Below are 24,687 nucleotides of genomic sequence, written 5' to 3'. Positions count from 1 at the left end.
TATTTTAATTAAAAGAGTTATTAATTAATCGATAAATTAATAATTATTAATTTATATATTAATTAATATGTTATTAATTTATAGTAGAATGTTCTGACTCACCTAGAAGAAAATGTAGTTTGCACAATTGTTGATTGATGAAGAAATTATTGAAAGCGCTATTGGAATTAATAAAGATGATATCGATGAAGAAGATGATGAAAGTTCTACAATGGAGCCCCCTTCGCGAAACGAAGTTATTAAAGCGGCAATCACATTGAACAATTTCTTGTTGAGCTATGAGAAAACAACACCAGAAGTTCTTACCATGCTAAGGAAAATCAGAGACGAGATTCAAGGGGAAATTGATTTCAACAAAAAACAAAAGACAATTGAGTCATTTTTCAAGAAACCTTCATAAATCATTCATGTAATATGCTATATATAAGGAATTATTAATTTATATTTTATATAGGGTCTAAAGAAATTATCAAAAATGTATTATCTTATAATTTTAGCGAATTATTAATTTAGCACCCTATCTCCGAGTCGGGACCGGCAAAAAATATTATCTTAGAGAGTTTATTAAATAATCGAGTATTAATTTATCAAGTTTCTACTGTATATTACGCATGTGTAAAAAAAATTTGTTACATTGAGTTCTTTCGAGTTCTTAAACCTCAAAATGGTTCTCGTTTGAAATCTCTCATATATATATATAGGGGAGGGTTATAGTAAAAAGAAGTAGTTTTCTTGGAAGACTAAGAATAAATCATAGCCACTGGATCATGTTAATCAATGGTTGAGATTTAAAATTACCAAAAACCGACATAGCTTCCTAGAATTACTCTTTCATCATTATAATCGACATAGTTTCCTAGAATTATCCTTTTACCATAGGTTTTAATGCCAAATGTCAAAAATCTATTGGTTCTTACCATTCCTAGGAAACTCTTGATTCTTATTTGAACCGTTTTCTATATATATATATATATGTATATATATATATATATATACATAGAGAGAGAGAGAGAGCAAGGTTGCAATAAGAAGTAGGTTTTTCCTAAGAAGTGTAAGAAGAAATCTGGACAGTTAGATGCAATATAGCACACAGGGACATTATGGTAATCAACCAAATCTTTTAATTTTAGAATTATATTCTAAATGAAGTCTTCATGAATTTTATATATATATATATATATATATATATACACACACGCACACTCTACTTATCTAATAAAAGAGTTGATTTTCCACAAATTTCTCCTTTTATATTTAACCAAATCTCTTCAAAGTATCACATGGCATTTTCTATTTTCTTTTAATAATTTTATTTCAAATTCAAAATCAGTATGACGCTATCATATTCAGGTTACATTTTTATCAGCACCCAAGGTTCAAACCCTAGCAATCTTCATTTGTCTATTGCATTCAAATCCATCAAAATTCCAGGTAATTATCAAACCTTTGTAATTCGATTTACATATTCAATTGTCTCACCTAAACAGATTCAATCGGATTCACAGGTTCAATCAATCAATCTTTGTAATTTTATTCACAAGTTCAATTGATCAATCTTCGTAATGCGATTTGTGTAATTCGAATTATGTAATCTGATTCACGTATTTGATTTATATGTAAACGTTGGTCTTTCAATTGACACCCTAATTCTATGATCATTATATGTGAATAGGTGGTCTTTCTATTCAGTGTTTCATATGCTTTTTAGACCTCATCATGTTAGGTGCATGTTGTTTTGTATATTATTTGTATAATTGTTTATTTTATGTTGCATTTTTAGTATTTGAGTGGATGGAAGGAGGATGAAACACGTGAATTAGTGTTATGGGTCATGAAAAGTGGTGGTGTTTTTGTTTTTGTTTTTATTTTCTCAAAACCATACATTGAGGACAATGTATCCTAAGTGTGGGGATGGGGAAATTCTGCGTTAAAAAATTTAATATATATATATATAATAAAAATAAATAAATAAATAAATAAAAAGAAAATTGAAAGAAAAACCGAAAAGTGGTAAGATGGCAGGGTGAAGTTGTGGTCCCTTTTCATGGTCATAATTCCCTTAACGTCAAGTTTACTTAGTTGTTTTAAAAATAAGGTTGAGAAGTATTTTAGTCAAGGTTGGCATGCTTTCGGTATAATAACCTACATAACATGTCCATATTCACTTGAGTATTGGGGAAAATGAAGAGCATTGATGGATTGGTTATTCTCCGTTAGAACTTGTGCTATCAATGCATTTTGAGACCTTAGCTTGGCATAACTGCAAAAGTGATAGAGGCAATTAGGTTTAAGCCTCGTCTGGGGTGAGCGTGAGTGTGAGTTTTGGGGGTTGGGCCTCATACATTACACATATGAGCGTGGGCAATGAGAGGGGCGGGGGGTTAGTTCCCTTAGAAAACTTATTTGGACTTATTCTTAATATTTAATCAACCCCGATGTATGTTGTGACATGATCCGGCTTGGTAGGTTTTTCCTTGTAATTGTGTTTGTTTTGATATTAATCAATAGAGAGTGGTAGATTTCATGCTTGTGTGCAAGTTTGTTTGAAAAAAAATGATGAAAAAGAAATAGAGAAAAAGAAGGAAAAGATTGGGATTCAATGTCCAAAGTAGTGTGTATCGAGTTTGTGATACAAGTTAGTAGTGTATATAGTCGTTTATTTTATAGGTTATTTAGTTTTGATGTAACAAGTCGGATCGGATCACTTGAGCCACTTTCAATATTCCAATTCCATACCTTTACACCTAGCCCCATTATAACCCGTTTTAAGACCTCCTGATTTGCATTTGTGTTAAAGCGTATATAGGTGGAGATTTGATGGTGGTACAAGCGTATGCGAGGAGAATTGAGTATTATTGAAATATATGGAACGATCACCGATAAGAGGGTTAGTGAGTGACGGTGTGTTATGTGTGAGTAAAAACCGAAAGCATGTTAAGGTTGACTAGAATTCTATGTTTTAAATATAATATTAAGTGACACGAATGCAAACTTCTAATAATGATGGAATATGGTATGATTTGGGACCTTGACCGCACCGGGCTTGTGGTATGTTTGATGGTTATGGTTTAAAAAACAATTGGTTTGAAGTGTTGCTTGGGGCAAACAACGGTTAAGTGTGGGAATGTGACGAGTGACCCGTAGGGAAGCAATTAATTGAATTAAAAGATATAAATATACTTGCGTAATTAACTAAATTTTATGGAATTAGTTGACTACGATTACTCGTGTGATTGAAAGTAGGAGGATTTAAAGGATGTCGTTACGGGAACATGGGCGAAAACGGCGAAGAAAACGGAGTCGGAATGAAGAATATATAAAGAATATAAAGAAGTGGAGAAAAACCCATCGTGGTCCATGGTTTAGACCGTGGGCCACGGTCAACTTGGAGCAAAAGATCAGAACTCACCGTACCGTAGCTGTTCTTTGGACCGTGGTCTACGGTCCAGACCGTGGGCCACGGTCCGAGCCGTAACTGCCATGTTCTTCTCTTTTATTAGGTCGTTTTGGTGGCTTTTAGGATCATGTTTCAATTGGGGATTACTGGGAGACGATTTTGGGAGAACAAAAACATTATTGTTGGGTTTGTAATCGTTATTTTGAGTGTTTGATTCATATGATGAAGACAATTGATGTTATGATGATCTCTTAAACCATGTTAATTGTTCTTGAACTTGGATTGATTATAAGTCTATTTACAAGATACTTTATGTTAATTGTTCTTGAACTTGGATTGATTGTCTAATTGTTTATGTTAGTATAAGCATGATGTTTATGTGATTGTTTGTAACTTGTCAATAACATTTAAACCTAATTTCAATCTATACGTTCTTGGTGTCGTTGACAATTGAGATTTAGTGGAACTAATTAGGGTTAAACATATTGATTGATTACCAAGTAACAACCTCGCGTTCTAGGAATCCGAGTACTTAGTTCTTGATTAATCACAAACATTGCAATTACACAAAACCGAGATATTATGGTTTATCCAGTGAACTTTAACAAGAGTGTTGCGTAATAACCCAAACTCCAAGAGGAATACTTGCTTAATCAATCGTTTACAACTTATTTTTTAGTTTATTTTAGATATTAAATCCAAATCAAAATCACTTTGAAGATTACTTTTTTGTCTTTTACTTTTGTATTAGTTTAACTGTTAAGCAACTTGATTAACACATATTCTACAAACTCCTCGTGTTCGATACCCACTTACTGCTATCTATTTAGTGTATTTGGTAAATCTTCGACCTCGTGTCAATAGGTTGGACAATTTCCTCAATCCAATGTCCTATCTCACCACAACCAAAACACGGGTCCTCCGTGCTAACCTTTAGCTTCTTTTCTTTTGGGTTGGGTGGTTCCGCTTTTGCCTTCCCTTTGAACTTACCCTTGATGTGTCCCTTACCTTTGGCAACCTTTGCTTTAGGTTCCTGGTGATGCCTCTTCCTATTTCCACCTTCATTGATCGTGAGAACCGGTAAAACCTTTTTACTCATTCCCACTTCGGCCGTTTTGAGCATTGCGTGAAGCTCACCAATGCTCTTGTCCCATCCATTCATGTTATAATCATTACAAAAGTCTCAAATTTCTTGGTTAGGCCATTTAGGATCAAATTCATGGCTAACTCTTTTGAGGCGAGACAATTTAGTCGTTCAAGTCGATCAATATGGCTTTTCATCTTAAGCGCATAAGATGAAACCGATTGGGTTTCTTCCATACGACATGCATGAAGCGCTCGAACCATTTCGAAGCGTTCCACCTTAGCTTGTGTAAGGAACATTTCCTTTAGTTAGGTGATCATGTCGTATGCCCCATGATATTCAAAATCCTTTTGAATCTCGGGAATCATAGTTCCCAACATGAGGCAAGAAACTTGCACCGAATCCTCAGTGTATTTTACCCAATCGTTATAGGCTTGAACATCATCAATGTTAGGTTCATCGGGAATGGGATCATCAATATGTAGGATCTATTTTCTTTCTTGAAAACGATTCTCAAATTTTGATACCAATCCATGAAATTGTTATAGTTGAGACGATCCTTATCGAGTATGGCTCTTAGTGATAGGTTATGAATGGGTGGGATAATTGCGTTAGGTGGATTGTTGATTGCGGCCATCTACATAATTTAACAAAGCTCAATTTTAGTATTTTTGATATCATTAATCAATTTTAATCGTTAATACTCTTTATGTCTCCTAGACAATTAATGATTAAAATCTAGAACCCAACGTTGCATTCAAATAGTAGTTAGGTGATCTTTATCCTACCATTTAAATTAACAAGGTAGTCAACGTTTGACGATTGCAACCTTTTACAACTTCTAGTTTTATGGGATCGGTTAAACATCTTATGTTTAGTTGGCATGTTTAATCCCATCAACACCGTTGCACGCCATGCTTCGGTGAGCCTATTCACATGGTTTCCAATTTAGTCGTCCTACTTACACATACGTGTGAGTTTACACATATAAGTGGTTAGGTGATCTTTATCCCACAAATATGATAAACCCACCTCAAACTCATAAGTTTCCTCCAATGTGGTTAGGTGACCTTTATCTCACATCCAGTTCCCAAGTGATTCGAGTGTTGTATAAAAGGATGGTGTTCGACTTGTTTTATAAAAGGGATTTTCATTTTCTAAATTCTAGATTGGAAAACAATTTACGTACCTAGCATTTGCATGCATTCAAATGTATGGTACTTAGTTGAAAACCTGTTTTCAAAGTTCCTTTTAATAAAACCCATTTTTATTGTTAAATCATTAGCCTTTAATAAAACCAATTTTATTACCTAACGATTTCTAAGGAACCGATTTTATGCAAGTAGTTGATTTTAAGTCGTTAACTATCCATATTTCAAATAAGATAAAACAAAATTAAATCAACCAAACAAGCATAATATAAACAACCACAAGTTCATAACCATAGCCACCTAATCTTGCAACACTTGTTGACCGAAACAAGTTTGCCAAAAAGTTGCTCCTAAGGAACCAAAATGACACAAGGCTCGTTCGGTGAACTCCCACTTGATCCCGCATCCAAATGCATCAAGTGTCCATTTCGTGTTGTGACTCCTCCACTTTATTTGGGCTTCCTTTCTTACATATTCTTTTACAAAATATATCCTAATACATATTTCTATATTAAATGAAATACAACTAATCTACTTATTATTACAAACCAATATGAAATAATAGATAGATTACAAACCTAAATAAAAGAATATTACAACCATATTGAATAATCAAACAACCACAACACAAACATTCATCCAAACACAAGGTCATGGCTAGGTTATGAACATACAATACACATCCAAATATGCAAATATTACAAGTCTAAAATGGTTCCCCCTTTTCCCCTCAAACACAAGGCCATGGCTAGGGGATGTGAGGCTCCCACCCAAATTCAAAATCCAACTTTCTTTTATATTTTGTTTTATAAACTTTTGTTATGTTTTTTATAAAAGGTAACATAACATAGTTCTAGTAACATGCAAATATAATAAGTCTTACATATAGTTGTTTAACCAACTTAAGTAACATTATGTAATGTCTTCTCTCAAAATATAAATCATCCATATGATTTATTTATTTCACAAATACAATGTATTTAGAAACCCTTTTCCAAATATCATTAAGTGTTAATATTTATTTACTATGATCATATCATCTATAACCAAATATTATTAGTGTTTGTCTAGCTTGTTATTGGGTATGACCCGACTTGGATCATAACGTACTAGCCATATCAATTGTAATATGTGTCTTGGGCAGACCGAGTCCAACATGAAATGCCCCAATTTAAAATTTATAAAATCTATAATGTGATAAAACATTTAATGTCACTTTTGGGGGGGATGATTTGGTTTGTCTGCTTGACAGTCTCTAAATGCATTAATTGCATTTCAATAAAATAGAAGTTAAGCCACATGGTACGCACCAACAATGCATCACGTAACTTACGCGAAGCATGATGTAGTAAGTTATTTAATCGAGATTTGTTCGTACGGCTCATGACATAGATAAACCACAGTGATGCTATGAATAAGAAAACCAACAGATGTAGTATACAATATATCACGAGAGGACTGATAACTAATAGAAAAAGAACACTGCGTTGTAAATTGTAGGCGCCGTCGCATCGCGCGGGTTCCTACTAGTATATATATTGTTCATGCTCATATCTATCTATAATATATATAAACGAAACCCTTAAAATCCTACGTGTCGCTATGTGGCCGCTCCCTCCTTTTATGGAAGCCACCAGATTGATTGATTTTTAAATGGATGCCTCTCATTGAGTTAACCTAAATTCATAGGTATGGTACCAAACTAGATAGCTCTTAAACGGGTTATAACAACTCATTAAATTAAAAATTAATCTTACCAATTATTTGATATGAAAATCCTATAAAATAGGGATATACTAAAATTTAATATCTATTTATAATTAATAAACAATTGTATAGTAAAAAACATAAGCAGGTCATGGGTTACCAATTCCAGATGGCTTTTAAACGGGTTAAAACATATCATTTATTTATGAAACTCATTCATCATCAAACCCTAAGTATATTATTAACTTTCTTACAATAAAGAAAATTAAAATCCAAAAACTAAATATTAAAAAACGAAAAATGTAAAACAACCATTCTCTCAACCCTAAGTATATTATTAACTTTCTTACAATAAAGAAAATTAAAATCCAAAAACTAAATATTAAAAAACAAAAAATATAAAACAACTATTCTTTTAAGCCATCAGATTGCTTTATTTGTAAATGAAGACTTCTCAAGCATTTGACTCGAATTCACGGGTAAAGGTCTCATCAAACCCAGATAGCTCTTAAACGGGTATAATATCTCATTATATTAAAAATTAATCTTATCAAATAGTTGATATGAAAATCCTATAAAATAGGGATATACTAAAAATTAATATCCTATTTTATTTATAAAAAATATTATTTATAAAATTAAGAAACAATTTTAGAATAAAGAAAATAAACGGGTAATGGGTATCACCAAACCCAGATAGCTTTTAAACCGGATTATAACATATCATTTATTTGTGAAAGCATTTCGTCATCAAACCTCAAGTATATTAATTATTAACTTTTGTGCAATAAATAAAATTAAAATCCAAATATACATATATAAATATTAAAAATAAATAATGTAAAACAACCATCGTAATACGGAGGATAAAATCTAGTTGCATGTATAAATAAGGAACTCTCATAACGACATATTTACCTAGACGTCACTCGACCCGCTTTAAATGTGATATACGATTTTCATTCAATACGCGCAGCTTCAAATTAGGCTATAAATTCTTTCAATGTTATACACCTATAAATTTTTTCAACATAAATTATTACTCTTCAGATTTTATACATAAAAAAAACTCACCATTATAACATAAATCCACAACTATCAACCGTTATTAACCGCCGTATCAACAAACTCGACTCGTTGAAGAAGCTCCAACACACCCCCGGCTTTCCTCTTCGCTCTCTCGGTCCCATTCTCCGACAGTTCCTTCAACACCTCTTCCGCCCCAAGCTCCTTCACTATCTTCAACAACCGCACGTCACCCGTACACAACGACCACAACACCGCCGACCCATTCTCCCGGTTTCGAGCCGACCCGGACCGTATCACCTCCACCAAAACCTCCATCGGCTCGGCTTCCGCAATAGCCATCTTCCCTTCATGGTGGCTCGCCAATATAGCCAGAATCGCCAACGCCTCGTCCATCATCCCGCCACTAGCATCTTTCAACAATCTCATTAACGGGGTTACAATCCCTGCCCGAACTGCCCGGACTTTATTACCTTGATAGATACAAAGGTTAAAAATGGCGGTTGCTGCGTCTTTTTTCCCTCGGGGCGTCCCGTCTTGGAGCAAATCGATTAGCGGTGGTATCGCACCAGCGGCACCAATGGCGACTTTATTCTCGTCCACCACCGATAAGCTAAAAAGCGTGGCGGCAGCGTTTTCACGAGCCTCGGTACTCCCATTTTTTAGCACGTCGACGATTTCTGGTATGGCTCCAACGCTCACGATTATCCCTTTATTCGCCTCGTTTATTGATAAATTCAGAAGGGCAGTGACCGCGTGTTCTTGAGTTCTACCATCTCGGGATGATAATAATTCTACCAAAAGCGGAATCGCACCGGCTTCGGCTATGCATATGCGGTTATCAGCGTTTCGTTTGGCTAGTAACCGAAGCTCACCGGCGGCTGATCTTTGTTCATCTGAGTCCCCGATCACGAGTTTCTGGAGTAACGAGCCGATCACGGTTCGGTCACACTCTGAACCGCTTCGTCCAGGTTTGTTGTTGGCTTTAGGCAGCTCGACACCGTTGCTATCGCACCATAAAGCGATTAGACTTTTTAAGACATAGTTGGGAGTTAATGCTGTGTGTAGTAATGTTTGTTGTGTTTTTTGGACATGTTTTGTGTCCCGCATCGAGCCATTTCTGAATAGATGATCTTTCATACGTCTGCAAAGCAAGAACGCGGCCAAAATGTCGTTAGATACGTATATAGACACAAAAACAATGTTCTAAATCGGCAAGCCTGTATTGACCAGGAAAGGTGGCGAAAACGTCAAATATAGGTAAATGGAAATTATGTTATATCGGCTAACTACATAAATATATAATTAAATATTACCTAACAATGTTGAAATCTTCTACAAAATCATAAAACTACATTTTATATGATCAACAAAAAGAGACCAGAGATGTCTTTTAAATAGTATTATATGAACTAGAAAGAGTCAAAAAAGAACCATTTGTGAAAATGAAGTATTCAATCATATAATATATATATGTGTGTGTGTAAAAAAAGTTAGATATGTGTAACAACTAATTTTAATAATTGTAATCGTAATGGTAGATATAAAAAGTGATAAAACTACACTCAAATAACATGAATATACAAAAAGTTTTATAAAAAAACGTTAGTTATTAAGAGTTCATTCAGGTTCTTAAATAATTTAAGAGTTCTGTAATGATACTCATCCTATATATATAGGTATACACACACACACACAAAACTGAGTCGAAAAACAATATAGAAGATAAAAAACCATATGCACAAAATCTAGTAAACTGTCGAGAAACAACGTTGGTAAATTTTAAAGTAACAAAATCCTCTGTTAAACATTGCACAAAAATATCATATTGCTATTTAATAAATACCATACCTGTCCAGTCGACACAATCACGGGATCTTTCATCAACTCAAGAGATATGGGGCACCTAAAATCATCCGGAATCACAGGAGACCGATGCCTCATTACACTCTTCTCCCCCTCGTCCATATCAACTTCCGGATTTCCCAACATCACACAACCTTTAATTTCCTTAAGTAGAAACGAAATCATCTCAATGCAATCTTCAGGATATCCAACACTCGATTCCACCATATCATGAAATGCAACCGATTCCAGCTTTAAATCATTAATGGTTGTCAAGTGCAACTTTTCAGATAATCTTTTGATTGTTTCAAGATCCGGCTCGGTTTCCGTATTTATCAAAGCCAAATCTCTCTGAAGCTGCATATCAAACGAATCCATTCTCTTTTTCGCTCTTTTAAATTGTACATGCACGAGCTCAGTCTAAAAAACAAATAATCATTAGTCATATAGAGTTAATAATAATAATAATAATAAGAATAAGAACAAGAATAAGAAAGAACGAGACCTGTTCGCGAACTTCTTCGGATAAATTGAGCCTCTCGTAACGAATTTGACTCAGTGCCTCTTCAATCTGTGTGGTTACGTTATGAAATTTGCCTGTGGTTTTCTCAATTTGAAGTGCCTGTGATAAAGAGTAACAGATTAGTTTATATATTTATAAGCCTTTAGATATATCAAAAATGTTAAATAAAGCATTAATCTAGCCGGATAATTCTATATATGTCGTGCTATCTACACAAAAGCTAAGCATTTGGGTGCTCAGGGCTTAAACCGAGAACAATTTCGCGTGTCACCTAACCATTTCACAAACCGAATATTCTACCCGAACGTACTAGGGGAGCAACCCGAGCAAGCCAATCTTCATCATCCGTCAACATTTGATCGGTTTTCACAAAACCGAAGCTGCAACCCGATTCACGAAACCGAAGGATCACGGTGTTGCCGAGCAACCTAACCCGATGACGGCCCGAGCACCCTTATAATGATGCATAAACTGAAATATATACTTGTATTGGTGATTGGTCCCAAATCATTAACTACCAATCAAGAACCCACAAAGCTACAAATAAATTTCTAATTAACAACAAAAAATAGGTAAAATTGAGGCAAAATCAGATTTTCAAAGACACCCAACAATTGGATCATGATGAATTGCAAAACCCACAAATTGAAAAAAAATTATTTGAAAAAAAAAACAGATTTTGAAAGACACCCAACAATTGGATCATGATGAATTGCAAAACCAATAAATTAAAAAAAAATGAAAAAAAAAACAGATTTTGAAAGACACCCAGCAATTGGATCATGATGAATTACAAAATCCACAAATTTAAAAAAAAAAAATTAACCTGAAATATCTTGCTGCCATCATTGACTGATTTAAGGAGTTCGAAAGCCAAACTGAGAGCAATAATCAAATCATGTAAGCCTTTAATATCAGCATGATCAAGCTGTTGATGGGTGTCTTTAAGTTCTTCAAACAAAGGGCTTAAAAGCTTGACTCTCCTCATCAAATTGCCATACATCTTCCTTACAGCGTTTCTGCACTCGGGTAACCCTGAAATTTCTCTGACCGAGTCAACGAGTTGACTCGCCAAATCTTGATCGGCCATTATTGAAGAAGACGGAGTGGGGTTTGAATGTGAATATGAATTTGGGTTTTTCAAGTCGGATGATTTGTGGGTTGCCGTATACATTTATTTATTGGGTGTTTTCTTAAGGTAGCAGAGAGAAAGTCAAAGTCAAACTACGGTTTTATGGAAAGCAAGAAAATGTCTTTACCATTAATGTAGATAATTGTTCAATTATTTGGAAACTTAGTTGGGGGGGGGGGGGGGGGGGGGTTATAAACCATCACTTCTCCCACCAATTACGGTGTGCCATTTTACCCCCATCACTTTCCATCACTAGTGATGGAATTTTGGTGGGGTGGTGGTGTGGTGTGATGAATTTTTTTTTTTTTTTTACAACTTAAAAATTAAAAACAATAGTAAATTAAAAAAAATAAAAGTTACATTAAACAATCTACTCCTCGTCCGAATTCGGAAATTCCAAACCTAAAGAACCTACAAGTTCAACTAGATCATATCTCAACCGATGGTGAATATCTTCGTTCCGCAAGTCTAATTGCACGTTCTCAGGAACGGAAACTTGAGCAGGAGGATCCGACACCCAATCTGGAGAAATTGCACGTCCGTCTTCTTTTATTAGCATATTGTGCAATATGATGCATGCATATAATATGCTCGGAAAATCCATATTTTTTTGTTTTGAATTGAAGTGGTGAAGAAATAGGTTTTTGTAGTAGAAGATTGAGAGTGTTTTGAGTTGGATTTGATTTTGAGTTGGATTGAAATGGTTGTTAATTTATATTGTTTAATTTTTATTTTTTTTAATTTACCCAACCGCAACGGTCACCCCCTCCCCAACGTTCAAATTCATTGGGATTCACCACGTGATGGCCATCACGGCCGGACCCCCATCACGCGTGATGGGGGGACCGGTGGCGGTGTTCGTGATGCCATCACGCGTGATGGGGGCCTATAACGGACCACCCCCACTCCCCTTAGTATGGTCGTAATGAGAAAACGGGACTCTTTAAATGAGGTAACATAATTTTTTAAATTAAAGTGATGTGGCGTAAGAGCATTCCCAATCGGGTTCTCTATTTTTTAAAGATGGTTAAAAATGGTTGTGAAATGAGGAGAGAGAAAATGCTACTTTTCATGGTTAAATTTGGAGAAGTGTACTGTTCATCTCTATTATTTTTTAATATTTTTGAAAGTGGTTGTTAGTGAATGAGAGAGAAAATGTAACGATAAAAGTATAAAAAAGTATTATTTAATTGAAAATGAGAGAGAAAGGATAGTGTTTTTAGTGTAATTATAGAGATGGAGATGAAGAATTGAATGGGAATGCTCTAACATATCACGAAAGTAGTAGTCCCAAAAAATGAATGTAGATAATCGTATTTACTATGAATGTGTAGGTTTTAACTTTGGATTTATTTTTAAAAGTTTTAACATGTGGATCTTAAGATTGGCATGTCGTAGGTTTTTTACTTTTTTCATAGGAAGTGTATTGATTCGATTTGACGAGCTGAAGAGGATTTACTGTTACTTTTTCATTACCGCTTGAAAAGTTGTACACAATGCATTGTGATTAAACGTGATTTGCCTTGTTTCTCTTCCTTTACACATGTATTCTATGTATATGTTTTGAAAAGGCTATTTAACCATCGTTATCGACGGATGTTTTAGGCCGTCTTTTTCTGGTGGTGGCTGATGGTTGGGGTATAAATCATGTGTGTATATGTGTTATATCATGTATTTCAATTGTTTATATATAGCGAACACGATTACTTGAGTTCTTTTATGATCGTAGGTGTTCGAAGCTTAAACGAGCTAATAAAAAGTCATCCTAGATAATTATTTAGCGAGTCTCGAGAAGACGGAAGCATTGAGAAGCATATATATGGATGGTTAAGAAGGATTTGGGAAAGGTTTGGATGAAAAACCCGAAGCTGGAGCAAAAACTGAACAAGACAGGTTAACAGGAAAATGTGTTTAAGTAAAATGGGCATATATCGGGCAAGAAAATGAGTTACGGGACTCATAATGTATGAACTTGGGTTTCTTGACGAGACAAATTTGAATATTAGGTTATCTTAGCTTGCTACGTGAAAAAAAGGGTGATAAATCCTTCGCGCTACGCGAAGGACATAAAAAAACAAGGAAAAAACCCTAATCGTTGATATAATATGTTTTCAGCCCCCATTCGGCATGTATCTAGTTTCAAACACCATAAATGAGCTATAAGGCGATTTTGTATCATCTCGGAGGTTCGGCTCATCAAATCAGCCCATGTTTTCATCCTTTTATCAGATAAACGAGCTGATTGTCATGCAAATTCTAAGCTAAAAACCTCTGTGATCACTTTAAGCTAGGGTTTTATGTAAAACTGGTTATGATCTAATTCTATGTGTCTACTTGTTTCAAAGCTTGATTGATTGTATTATTTATATTGCTCTGCTTTCGTGTTGATTGTTTAAACAGTTTGTGATCTGATTATTATATTTAGCATCAACTATTCGGTTGTGTTCATCAGCATTTAGGACTAGGTTCTTGTCGCCATTGATATGATAGCGTTAGTCATTGCATAACAATTGATCTTTATATTAAAAAACTGGTAATTAGGTATATCGCGTTCAGTTATGTCAACAATTCGGATTAGGGTCTGTTTGTTATCACAACCAAACTACTAGGTCAAATAATTACTACGTAATCAACTTAACAAAATTCGTGACTAGTTTGTTATCACATTACCTAAACCTGAAATGAATCACTCTTTTTCTCATAATTGTTTACACGTTATAAAGTAATCGTGTTGCATTTAAATCATCTTTCTAAACTGCTTAACATCGTCTGCCTGTCTAGTTAATTAGTTTTTAAGTCACAAGTCAAACTTGCACGTTCCATTGATTCCCTGTGGAGACGACCTTACTTACCCGTACTTGTTATCGGTATTTTAGTGATATAAATACTTGTTTTTATTAGAGCACGTCATCTACATCAGGGGCTTGTGTAACGACTCTTCTGTTTGAATATGTGTGGGCTTTTTGGTTGTTTGGTGGATGTCGTTGACATGTGTCGACGGGTGTTTGTGGTCTCCTTTGGTGCCGATATTATTGGTGAACTTATGAGTGCCTTAGTTGTTGTACTCTTTGTTATGAGGGTTGTACGTTTGAGGCCATGGTTTTTTTTAACAAAATCTCCTTTGGTACGCTATTTCGGCTGGTAGTTATGACGCCGTTCTAAAATTTTTGTGAAGATTGATGAGCATCGCGTTGCAAGGATGCTAGATTGTGGGTGTAAATCTGCAACCCACCTTGCATGAACGTTTTTGGTAACTTAAAGCCTCTAAAATGTTGACTTCGTTGATTGTTTTTGATAGTTTTACAAAGCTCCTTTTACTTGATTTCAATTATTTGTTTTCCTTTTTTGGTTAGAATGAGATTTTGGTATGGTTGTGGTGGTTTGTGTGTGTGTGGTTGTTGGTGCTTTAGTGTCTCCGGTACTTTTCATTTGTTATTTGAATCTTGTGTCTGAGCTATGATGACGGCCTGTTATCTGGGATGGTAACGTATGTAGCAACCATAACGTATATTTGAGCCTAAAACGTTTATGGATTTTCTTTTTCTATGTAGCACACCTACACACAAACCCGATGCAACACACAAATACTAAATGCTAGTCATTCTTAACATCAAAAGTGAAAGTTAGGATGTCTCAAGAACGGGTAAGATAGGTTAGAAGATTCACATAGATCATACGTACATCCACTTGCGTTTAGAGATGATTATACGCGAACATTTTGGAATGGATCGTGGTGTTTCCAGTGAATTGAACTTATAAGGAAATCAAATCACTTTTAATGATAGAGGTGTTTGGTTGGTAAATTTGTAAAAACAATTAAAATGTAAAAGAAAGTGAAATAACAACATTAACCATTAAAATCGTTTCCCTATTTCCCAGTCATCACATTCTCCAATATCTAATAAACGAAGGTTGAGAGGGTGAGTCTCTAAGATGGTATGGCTTGATTATATTATGAAACCAATAGAAGAAGACAAACAAACATATCACTGGGTGATTTCTGTTCGGTTTCAATACGTACAGTAGCATGCAGTAAGGACCAAGAATTATATTGTTTGATTCCTGTGATACACCTGTTTATTTTTTTTTTCATTAAAATGTTGGTTTTTGTGGTATAGTAAAAGGTGAATTTGGTTAATGACACAGTTTTATAGTAAACCTTTCTAAGTTTTCGTTGGGTTGCAACAAAAAGTTAGAGATTTTTCATCAAATTGAATCCTTACTCAACCTGAATTTCTAATTCGAAACTAGTTATCTCGAACTGATTTGATTTGAACAATTCGAGTTCACAATATATATATATATATATATATATATATATTTGTATGTTACATAATTATGGTTTATAGTGCGGAACGCAAACTAGATACATAAAGTACCCCGTTAGAATAAGCTCCAACAATTTAATTTTAGAATCAAGGAACGTGTAAAGGGAATTTTACAAAATAATCTTATTTGTCACAATGGAACTGAGAACCGAACCTTGTAACTGTATGCGGGTCGGGTCGGTAAATAAAAGGTCTGATGGTTTGGTGTTTAAACAGTTCTAGTTCTGGGTCGGATCCATTTTAAATGGGTTATGTGAAACTGGGCTTTTTTATTAAACTAGGCTTTCAGAACACAAATAATTATACATGCATTGAAACTGGGCCAGATCCAATATAGGTTGTTAATATTTAATAAGTATAACTGGGCTTTTCATTTGCTATGATATAGGCTTTCGTTTGCATGGCCCGTGTGAACATAATATAATGGACAGTTAATAATTAATATGTACTTGGTTTGGTTTCACGAGTTTGGTGGGTCGGGTCCATGCCTTCGTAGGTCTGGTAAGTTCTGCCTAATCCATTCAAGCCAAGTCAATTTTGATCTACAGCTCTACTGGCACCGTCATATGTTAATTCTTTTATATGCTCAAACTACCTCAATCTTTCATCTCTTATTTATCTAATATATAGTAATATAGACGCCCATAATCTTTCTTGAAAAAACTTATTTTTAATCTAGTCCAACCTATATGTATAATGTATACACAATCACTTCAACATCCTCGTATCCGTTACCTCTAACATCTATTAACTCACATAAACGAATAGTTTTATTACTGAACCTACAATGCTTGTCTAACTAAAAAGCACGACATAAGGTTAAAGTTTTAACAAAATAAGACAAAACTTTTAAGGAACTTTAAATTCATCTTTACTTCTTACGTACTTTACAAAATTATAAATATAGTCTTAACCATTTACCCAGTCACAAGTTCTAGTATACAAAACATAAAGCAGTCCATGAAACATAAGTACCATTTACGGTAGTCGGTACATCAAGTAATTGTTATCGTATAAAGGTCAAGTTATTTTACAAAGTGTGACACAAATGAGAAGGATGAGAAAGATTTGTAACCACACAAAAAAATCCCTCAAAAAATAATAAAAAAACGAAAAAAGTAAAAACACAAAATTGTTCTCACTGTCTTTCTCGTTCTCAAAAAAATAAAATAAAATAAAATAAAATAAAAAAGAAACACAATGTTGAGTGAAAACCATCATTGTGTCTTTTTGTTTATCAATGTGTTTTGTGTTTATTTTCGTTATTGATTGTGTCTTTTATTCTTGATATTGTATTATATTACTCAACATTGTGTTATATTTTGCAATATAGTGTCTCTTTCTGGTTATAATTGTGTATTTTGTTCATTTTCATCATTGTGTCTTTGATCTCGGCATTGTGTCTTTTCGTCATTTTTTTTTTGAACGGGAATGATGTGGGAAACATTTTCGATTTTCAAAATTTTTCATTTTTTATTTATATTTTGAGTTATGATTTTTTTATTAATTTTTTTGAATTTATTTTTAAGAGGTTTTTTGTGTGGTCACAAATTATTCTCACACTTCTCATTTTTGTCTCCCTTTGTATTTTAACTTTATCCTACTGTATAAATATAATCTATTATATAAAGTTCTCTTGATAAACATTTAGTAACAACATAATAGATAGTTAGATAAACCTACACTAGACAAGTATATTAGTATATAGATTATTACTAAATATTAATAAATTTATTTTCTTGATTTTTTATTAAAAACATTAAACATGTAACGTTTCTCTATTTCAAAACATTAAAAAAAATACAGAAACCTTAATTAATCAGAATAATAAAGAAAAAAGCTAACAAAAGAAGACAAAATACATGATTATCTTTTAAGGATGTTCAATCCCATGAGATAAGGTGTGATTAAATAATGTCTAACCCGCCCATGGTTTTGATTAACCTCCTTTCCACAGCTAAAATAGACAAACCTAGAGGAATGTACACATATTAGTGCATAGGGTACATGCAAGTATTACATAACCATCACCAATGCATCAATTTATACGTCCTATTTCCTAATAAGGTATCCCAAAACTTGAAGCAACTCAGATTTAGAATCTACAAACCACTTCACATGATAAGATTTGCATTAAGATCTTTGGATTAAACAAAGAGTTGAGGTTGATTCATGTGCTTAAACTTAAACTATGTTTTTCAATAAATTCATAAATACATTAATTAACTAATAATAGTATTATCTATCTATACTCTTTAATAAAAACATACAACTTTTGTTATATTTCATTCCCATGTTAAACCTCACACTTTTTAAAAATTATTAATTCAATATGTATTTCTATTTATCTACAAAGGAAGATAATAAAGTAAAATATTGGATATGCATACTTATCATTTCTAAAATTTATGTCTTTTAATTTGTTAATTTAATATTTACGGTCTCTTTATTTGCAAACATTTTACATTGGGGTATTTCAGACTATTTGGCTTAGCCCTTATTAAAATACATTCACATATGCATAGTTTGTCTCTCATCATTTTCTTTTATATAATTTTTACATAGGTGCCGCATGGTTCACCAATGATGACGAATGTTTGCAATTTATACGACTTCAACCATAATATTTGGAACGGATGTGTCGAATGGTCAAGACCGGGCCTTGGGTAGGGCAAACCGGCCGGCTGAGGTGCGTAAATTTTTGGGGGCAAAATTTTTTTAATATATACTATGTATATATATTTAAAAAAATTATAAAATAAATATGGATCTTAATCATATTAAATATTTCAACCCAAACCTTTTTTTATGGAATATTGGCCTCATATAATCCTAACTATGGTCTATTGGCAAATATAAGGACCAACTATTGAAATGGCAAAATATAATCTCAACTACGCATGTAGGTGGAAAATTAACTGGAAGTTAACCTTCCGTTAGTTTTTGTGACGTGGCGGCTGACGTGTCTCTTAACCTGCTGGCGGGGCTGCTGACAAGGATGCTGACGGGGCTTTTGATATAAAGAAAATAAATTATAAAATCCACGGGGATGATGACATGGCCTTTGTAATATATTATGCCCTAATTTCGTTCAACCACCACCACCAACACATAACCACCACTATCACCACCACCGTATGCTACTGTCACCACTGCCATCGCAAAAAATCCGGCGACCAAAAAAACCCATCTTCGTTAAAACTCTAAATCCGGCCAAAACAAGCCCCATTTCCGGTAAAACACTAAATCCCGCCACCCTGTGACCACCACCATCACCGCTGGCTTTAACCACGCCACCACCAGATCAACGACAATTCAAGTTCTAGGGTTTTGATATGGGTTCAAAGTTATGATTGATGTGGGTTTACATATGGGTCCGGAGCTGGAATTAGGGTTTTAGATCGGACACCCACCACCGCCTTTAATTTGGGTTTTAGAACGGATATTCACCATCGTCTGAAACTAACACCATCCCAATCGAAAGAAAGAGGGGTTAAGGAGTTGCATATGTGTGATTCACAGATTTATAGATTTGTGATGACGGGGAGGTGGGGTTCCTTCGTTGATAACAGGAAGATGAGGAGCTGTTGTGGATTGTTAGTGAGGATTAAAGGGTGGTTTGATAGGGGATGGTGATGTGTTAAAGAACAGGAGTGTTTGAGAGAGATGGGGAGAGAGTTTGTGATTTTATATTTTTTTTAATAACTAATAACCCTGTCAGCATCCTTGTCAGCAGCCCCGTCAGCATGTTAAGAGACACGTCAGCCGCCACGTCACAAAAACTAATGGAAGGTTAACTTCCTGTTAATTTTCCACCCACATGCGTAGTTGGGATTATATTTTGCCATTTCGATAGTTGGTCCTTATATTTGTCAATGGGCCATAGTTGGGATTATATGAGGCCAATATTCATTTTTTATCCATAATCCATCTAATCTATTTGGCCCACGCTAAATTTAAAAACTAAATAAATAATGGCAAATTGGAAACTAATAATCCCAAATTTGGTGTATTGACTGATAATAATCTCAGATTTAAAGTCACTAATAATAGTCTAACATTTCAACTATTTTTGTCTTAATGGACATCCGTTAAAAAGCACTTAACGTCATTAAGTTTTTTTTCTAATTTCAAACCGATGTTTTAGGACTTTTAATTTGAAGAAAGATACGAGTCGACTGATGTAAAACTAACCTCGAAACGGTGATCCAAACGAAAAAACAGTGTTTCAATTCGGGTGTTTGAATTTCCAATTAACAAAAATCAAATCATATGAATCACCATTTCAAGATTAGTTTTACATCAATCGGATCGTATCCTTCTTCCGATCAAAAACCCTAAAACATTGGTTTGAAACTTAGAAAAAAATTAGCAACGTTAAGTGTTTTTTAATAAAGGTCAATTGAGACAAAAATAGATGAAAGTTGGACCGTTGGTAGTGATTCTTAAATGTGAGATTATTGGCCAATACACAAAAGGTCTGGATTATTTATTTCCAGTTTTCCATAAATAGTTAACGTTAATCGTTGTTTGAAAAAAATAGCTTATATATTTCGTTACTTATTAGGGCCAGTAGGCCTTTTTATTTGGTTCGGCCGAGGTATTTAAATTCTCGAAGACAGCCCTGCGAATGGTTCACCAAGTTGTACATTTTTATTTTCAAATTCTTGCACTCATTTAAAAAATTTTAAATGTAAATATAAAATAATAACTTTTGTATGTGTAATGTTAAACATGTTTTTATTAAAAATAAAGCATGATTTAAAAAATTTAATTGTGTATTGTATTTTCTTAGCAAATCAATTTTATTTGTTTAATTATTATATGCTGTATTTTATTGAAAAACCTATGTAAACTAGTTATACACGTATATATTGTAGAAATGCGTAGCTAAAGAGTCAAAAATAAAATACAAATTATGTATGCACGCACTCTATTTTATGATTTTTTTTATTAAAATAACTTTTAATTTATATTTAGCAGAAGGATTCAATTACAACAGAAAAGCATATAAGCGAGCAACAAGCTGCGTCGTGAACCCTTTTGAATGGCAAACCCGATCCCACTGAAAACAAAGTTATAGTCCTTTGGAGTCAATAAATTGTTGTGCATGACCGCTGAACTCTTTTTAGAAACTTTATGGCTACGAGTTCAAGGGACCCAAGTGTATCAAAGGCAAAGGGAATGAAGACTTGTTGATTCTCGGCACATGCTTTCTTGTACTTAGCAATTGTGTTAAAACTAAAATGCCAATCAAATAAATAAACATAAAAAATTTGAAATATGGTTACGTAAGCTGGGAGTTTTAAAAACTCGACATCTAGCTTTCAAGCAACACGATTTACCACCACGTCACAAGGTTGATTTGTTTACGTTTTGCAGCAAATTTTATATGTATATACAATCTAATCTAGAGTTAACATTAAAATAAAAAATGGAAGATTAAGCAAATTTTATATGTATATACAATCTAATCTAGAGTTAACATTAAAATAAAAAATGGAAGACACTAGGATTAAGCAAATTTTATATGTATATACAATCTAATCTACAGGCACCACCACACCGATACACGACTGTGACATAACATCAAATTATATTTTGAAGTATATTTTGTAATCTTAGCATCAAAACCTAAATAACAATATATTTTGTTTTGAGCAGCGTTTGAAACTACCCCTAATCCTCGAGTGAACTTTTCTGAGACGAGATATCAACCGTTCATACTAATTTTGACACTGCAGACATGACTCACCCAAAAACACCACTAAAAAGGAAACTCGCCACCGTAAGAAAACTCGTTTGAGTTAGGTTTCAACCTGAGATCATAAGATCACAAATCTTAACCATCACTCATATGCTGGAGGACCGAACCCACGTATGTGATAAAATACGGGGATGACTTGTGGCTAGGGGTGAAAGGCCAACCAAGATCGGATATAGTTGGTTTTCCACGAAATCTATTCAAGTAGAGCGTATGATGTAGATGGCCCGAGGTAGAGCACTCATCAATGGGCTAGGGTGGCCCAATTTCGCCTTACCAACCCCAAGTAAACTCCGAATACGGGCCTAGATCGTTTGTACAAACAAACCTTTTGGTGCTAAGATCCAAAGTCGAGAGGGAAACAGCCCAGATCGTATGATAAGGTCCTAAGTAATCACTTGAGTGGAAAAGGAAAGTGATCAAGCAATGACAACCAGGAGGTGGCGGGGTTTGGTGAACCAACAGGTCGCTCCTCTAGTTATGAAAAAGTATCGGGCCCCTTTTTGTTGCCTAGGTTACACCTTCGGAATACCACCCCAGAAGGTAATTTTTCTCTACTTCCCCCAATCTTCACTTTACGCCACGACCCGACCTTTCGTCATAAGGCGTGGAATTAGTCCAAAGGGAATCTCCATAGGAGAACAAGTCCCTTAGATTTTTCGCACATAGGAGATCAAGACACAGCCCCAGGGCGCTATGGGGAAAGATGTAGATCGATCACCCTACCCTAGAGATAGACAACTACATAGAGGGTCTATAAGCCAGTCTATATATTCTTTGATTTCGTTCCCCCCGTAAGATCAATATCACAACCAATGAGGTCTGCAAGTTTAACATCTAAGTAATACTCGATCCGATTGGACATTTGGATAACAATATATTAATAATATATAATAACTAGCTTTAGAACATTTAAACGAACTATAAAGGAAAAACATTTTTTTAAACAGAAGAAAAGGGGAAATATGAATACCCTAATTTGTAAAATAATATCTGAATAAAAATGAGTGAGGGACAAGTCAAAGTGGTACTAGGTTGTTGGCCACAACTAGAGGAGTAGATTGGATCACCAAAAAGTGTTTCCTATTCGATTATTTAAAGTGTTGCATTAAACCTCATTCATATTCGCATGACTTCTTTTAATAATAATTGATTCTCTTTTTCTTAATTTCCTTTATATTTTTTGTCTCTTTGAACGATTATTAATCTTGCAGTCTAAAAAACAAATTGGATTATTCAAATAATACTTACATAATATATTAAAGTAGAAAAAAATATATTTTAAGTACCAACACATTCATCTGTGATACTAAGCAATAAAAATATTTTAACTGATGTCACATTAACTAATCACAAAAATAGAACATACAAAATAGCAACGTTTAGTCAAAACCAATTTGTCCGTTTCTAAAGTTTTAGTACGAAAAAGGTTCGTTTCCGAGAATGGACACTAGATAAACAATTTCATATATCATGTAATATCCTTACAAATTCTTAAAAACTTTAATTTAATCTTCAATCCTAAAAATATTCTTACTTCTCTTTAATTCTCACCTATATACCTATTACGCACATTTATACAAAACACATTTTTTTTTTACTTTGGGCTCACATTTTCACAAGAACCGACACAAACAAATGTCTTTGTGTAAAGGCACTTCACCTAAGAGCTTGCATAGATGAACACCCTCTTAGGCTATCCGCTATGGTGGGGGGCATCGAAGCCTCTCCCACGTGCCACGTCAACGCCACGTCATCGCCTCGTAGAAAACGAGGCATCGAAGCGCCCCCCGCTATGGTTTAATGCCCCTTAGGCGCCCCCAATATATATATGCATATATACGCATGTGTGTATGTGAGAGATGAAGAAAGAGAGGGCCCACCACCCTCCCTTCCGCGCCCGTCGTCCAGACGACCGTTCTCCCCTCCGCGCCCCCACCGACGGCGCCCCACGGCGCTGTTCCGCGCCCTCCGCGCCCCGTTCCTCCCCCTTTCGCGCGCCATAGCAACCAGCCTTATGGTAAGTACATCTAAAGGTCTCCAACTCTCCAAGGATTTATCTCCTATAAAGAACTATTAGAGATAATCTAAGGCCCTGCGTATACATTCGCGCTCCAACTTAGTAGGCACCTCATTACATATTAATTTTAGCCAATTTCACTCCACCGTCACCTTAAAAAAATTGTTTAACCTCACTCTACCTCTCTTTATTTAATGTAAAATAGATTCATAATTATTTTGTATGTTGGGGATTTTAAAACTCGTTAACATTTTAACTCACTTCGTATTTAACACTCCTTATCTTATAAATGGAGTTACATACAATTCGTTAACCCTTGTCAGCTCAGCTTAAATGTTATGGGTGTTAAGATATATCCAGGGATTTGTAAAAAAGAATTAATGTTGATTTAAATTAAATATAAATAAATTTAACGTTTCAAAAACAAAATTATTTTGTTTTCAATTATTACGATGGAACGGGTAACTGAACAAAGCACATAGACTCACCTCACCTGAAACTGTTCGCCACTTTCGCGTAAGAACGTACGGATCAAGTGGTCTTTAACTAATATTTCAAAGTATTCAAATGAATTATGATATCATATCCTATAAAATTTTGTTTTTATTTGTATTTTAATAATATTTTATTCATAATTTAATTTAGCTAATACAAATAATATTTAATGGTATTTTTAAATTTTGTTTGCTAATATCTAAAAATAAATAAAT

At 34.3% G+C, this 24,687-nt stretch overlaps 1 pseudogene across 1 annotated transcript; it reads right to left on the bottom strand.

Annotated features, from left to right (window-relative positions):
- Positions 1-8,437: 8,437 nt before the first annotated feature.
- Positions 8,438-11,865, bottom strand: LOC143548563 (U-box domain-containing protein 14-like; annotated as a pseudogene). The gene is made up of 4 exons (XR_013137978.1): positions 11,560-11,865; positions 10,716-10,832; positions 10,217-10,630; positions 8,438-9,509 (listed from the first exon to the last, which is right to left on the bottom strand). The product of XR_013137978.1 is annotated as a U-box domain-containing protein 14-like (transcript).
- Between the last annotated feature and the right edge of the window lie 12,822 nt (positions 11,866-24,687).

This window comes from Bidens hawaiensis, unplaced genomic scaffold (genome assembly GCF_021521415.1).
Source record: "Bidens hawaiensis isolate Kalapana, Puna unplaced genomic scaffold, B.hawaiensis_p1.1 tig00015194_1, whole genome shotgun sequence".
NCBI classification, from domain to species: domain Eukaryota; kingdom Viridiplantae; phylum Streptophyta; class Magnoliopsida; order Asterales; family Asteraceae; genus Bidens; species Bidens hawaiensis.
The sequence above is the reverse complement of the archived record's forward strand: the minus strand, read 5'-3'. Positions and strand labels throughout refer to the sequence as shown.